Here is a 3,756-nt window from a genome sequence, read left to right on the forward strand (position 1 = left end):
CAACTCACAGCTGCTCGAGTGACACCATAATGCTCAAGTCCAGTTTGGCTATTTCGCAATGCAACGACTCGCCTGGCAGATAACTGATGCAGCCGTGTTACTCTCGTAGCCAAACAAGTTTACAGACTTGGCGCTTACATGTGCGTCACTGTGGTCGGCTCAGTGAACGCGTCGCACCGAAGTCCTTTCCATGGCCACAAGAACTCGGCATCATCATCTGCAGAGCTTCTGTTCGGACGAAGGATTCTGAAGGCCTATTTGCGACGGAAGGACCGGGCGCAGGCTCGCTGGGACCACATGAAGAGCGGGTTCGAGGAGATTTTGCTCGAGATTCGGCATGTGCGTCATCATGTTGAGAGGCTTGAAGCGGGTGGAGCTCATCGTGGACTCAAGCGTGAGTAAAAGGCGACTATGTCACCTTGGGAGCGAAGGTGACGGAAGTGTGTATTGCGTATGGATTGACGTGCGTTAAGGCAGCTACGACTAGGAAAAACTGCCGCGTGAGCTCGTTCTCGAGCCCCAAGAGCAGAGGCCGAGTGTAGTTAGCTTTGCGGTTAATGAATTTATCAACATGAATGCTTATTGATGAATGCTTATTGAAACACAGTTAGATGCAGATATTGTAGGCGTCCTAGATGCTGAAGTACATGTGTATTTGGTAACTCAGGGAGTTACCAGAGAAAATCTCTGCTGTCTAGGAGACTGTACTCACGATATTGCTGTGGTTACAAAAATGCTACAGTATTACATGTAAAATGCTCAGGCTGAATCTGAGTCTGAATAGCTGATTTGGGCTTTATCACTTATGCGAGGGCGGAGGTGGTACGGACTGGGCTATATCACTTATGGGAGGGCGGAGGGCTCAATTTGGGCCGGGTTTGTTGATTGCGCTGCGACGGGTTCTTTCGAGAATACAAACTGGCAGTATACGGATCAGCAGCAAGAAAAATGTAGACCAAGATAAAAGAGGGATCGGCTGGACCTCATCTTTTATAGTGAATAATGGTGGTAATGCTTGCGTTTACTATGGCAAGCCATTACTATCAAAATATACTGCGAAAGGTGAAACTCAAAACTTCATACGAAAAGACATTGTGCGACTCCGTCAAAGTGAGTACGATCGACGAGCGCGTAGCCCCGAACATGCACGAAACCCGGATGGGGTGGCTGCAGAGCGGTGGTGGATAAGTGGTTGGTCACCGTCCATTCGCCTTCATCCGCCGTTTGTTTATTCGGCCTCATTCGCGAATCTGCCTCGGAGACAACAAGCGCCTTGAAATGCTACCACTACCGTGCTTGAGATTTGGCGCCCATGTAGTCATATCTCGATCTTGTAAGATTGACACCTCGGTAGTCTCGCCTACTTCTGTGCGGACGCAAACTCGAAGCTCACACAATTTACATACACCGACTTCAGCATTGGCAGTCGTCCATTCGTCCATCCAGCTGTGGGCTGAAGATTGGGAGTAGCCCCAACACAGCCGAAGTCCACCCCCAAGCGTGTTTTGTGTCAAGATGCTGCACGAAGCGCTGCACGACACCCAAGTCTCCCTCGGCTGACTCCTGAAACCAGGAGCACGGATCAAGCTCGCTCAAGCTGTGTATCAACTGGAGCTAGGCCAAGTTGCTGTCAAGGCTCCGGCCCACGACGCCAATAAGTCTACCATGCCAGAATTGCCACGTCGACGGTCGCTAGTCTGATCAAGATGCCTGGATGCAACAAGCCCTCAACATGGATCAAGCCACCGTTTCTGGCACCATGAGGTCCATTGAGAAGCCATTCAAAGGAGTGGAAGCTGTGTGAGCCTCCACATATATGCTCGTCCTCGACCTCATCTGGAAGCCACCTTATGAATGTGCAGGCTAGCGTGGGGGCTGTTCGCGGTTGCAATTGCGTCTACAGCAGTGATTGCAGTAGCACCAAGTTGCAGGCATTACTCCATATCACACTAGTTCCTGCCACTGATGATGTGATCCCTGCCACTGATTATGTGTTGGCGGTGCTGTGTTGTGACTCGTACACCTTCTATCAGTGTCGACCCAAGCCGAGGACGGTCATTTTCCCAAGTGCCATCCAGAGTGTACGCAAACATTACCGCAGTTCCTGGCTGTTGATGTCATTGCTGCCGCTTCAAAGTCTTTGCCGTTGCCGCCACCTATGCTACCACGCCCAGGCTGTTGGTGCTGTCGGTATCAACGGTACCAAGCTCACGTCGTCGGTGACACAGACCCCAATGCCACCCCCAAGTAGCATCTGTGTGGCCTCGCGGTCGCTCAGTTCTAGTTGTAAACTTGGGCTTTTGCCTGGGTGAGCTACGTGGAAGACATCGTCAGGTGGGGAGTTTGGCTGGGGCGGCACATCTGTTAAATGATAACACAGGTGTCCTAAGGTGAGCTCAATGAGAACAGAAATCTCATGTAGACAAAAGGGTAAAAGCTCACTTGATTTTGATTTTCAGTATGAATACAAACCGTGAAAGCGTGGCCTATCGATCCTTTAGTTCTTTTGAATTTTAAGCTAGAGGTGTCAGAAAAGTTACCACAGGGATAACTGGCTTGTGGCAGCCAAGCGTCCATAGCGACGTTGCTTTTTGATTCTTCGATGTCGGCTCTTCCTATCATTGCGAAGTAGAACTCGCCAATTGTTGGATTGTTCACCCACTAATAGGGAACGTGAGCTGGGTTTAGACCGTCGTGAGACAGGTTAGTTTTACCCTACTGATGAGTTCGTTGTCTAAACAGTAATCCAACCCAGTACGAGAGGAACCGTTGGTTCAGATAATTGGTAACTGCGGTTAGCTGAAAAGCTAGTGCCGCCAAGCTACCATCTGTAGGATTATGGCTGAACGCCTCTAAGTCAGAATCCATGCTGGAATAGACGATAATCACCTTTCCCGATGTGCCGCGAATAGCGATAGGTGTCTTCTGGACACCCAACATCATACAATTGCAACGCACTCCGCTGCCTGTCAAGTACTGGCGGTGGAGAGTAGGCTGATTTGTAATTTCAAATATTGGGAAAGATAAATCCTTTGTAGACGACTTAACTACAGAACGGGGTGTTGTAAGCATGAGAGTAGTCTTGTACTACGATCTGCTGAGATTTAGCCCTTGTTCTATTGATTTGTTCAGAAATGAACATTTCTCCCCCCAATTGCAAACGCGCAATGTTAAAACTATAAAGTTAAGCAGTCGAAATAAGGCTGCGTTAAAGTGATTTACTTTCGCTATGGGGCGGCGAAAGTAACCGGTCAAAGTGCTGGTAGAGAGTTAATACTGTTAAGCTTAAGATCGTCAAAGTCTTTGTTTTGGCTTAGTGAGGTTTGTTCGCAAAAATCGCTAAGTGCCGCTGCTATTGTTTTCCGAGCCAAATTCGGCGACCTTAGTATCGGGTTTATAACAGGCAGAAAGCGAGAAACACTTTGCGTGAAAATCGCTAAGTGCCAGCGCTAATGATTTCTGAGCCAAAATCGGAGATTTTAGTATGGGGGTTTAACAGGGCAAGCTAGACGGCAGGGCGTAAAATTAGACTTGGTTTAAGTATGTTAAAAGAGAGCGAATAGCGTGAATTAGACCTGGTTTAACTATGTTAAAAAAAGCGGAATAGCATGAATTAGACTTGGTTTAACTATGTTAAAGAGAGCGGAATAGCATAAAATAGACTTGGTTTAAGTATGTTAAAAGAGAGCGAAATAGCGTAAATTAGACTTGGTTTAACTATGTTAAAAGCAGAACGAAATAGCGTAAATTAGACTT

At 47.8% G+C, this 3,756-nt stretch overlaps 1 non-coding gene across 1 annotated transcript; it reads left to right on the forward strand.

Moving 5' to 3' along the window:
• Positions 1-2,247: 2,247 nt before the first annotated feature.
• Positions 2,248-3,003, forward strand: PITG_33344 (the record flags this gene model as incomplete). Its single annotated transcript, XR_009934738.1, has 1 exon — positions 2,248-3,003. It is a non-coding gene; the product is annotated as a 28S ribosomal RNA (ribosomal RNA).
• Between the last annotated feature and the right edge of the window lie 753 nt (positions 3,004-3,756).

Source organism: Phytophthora infestans, genomic scaffold, assembly GCF_000142945.1.
Source record: "Phytophthora infestans T30-4 supercont1.52 genomic scaffold, whole genome shotgun sequence".
NCBI lineage: Eukaryota > Oomycota > Peronosporomycetes > Peronosporales > Peronosporaceae > Phytophthora > Phytophthora infestans.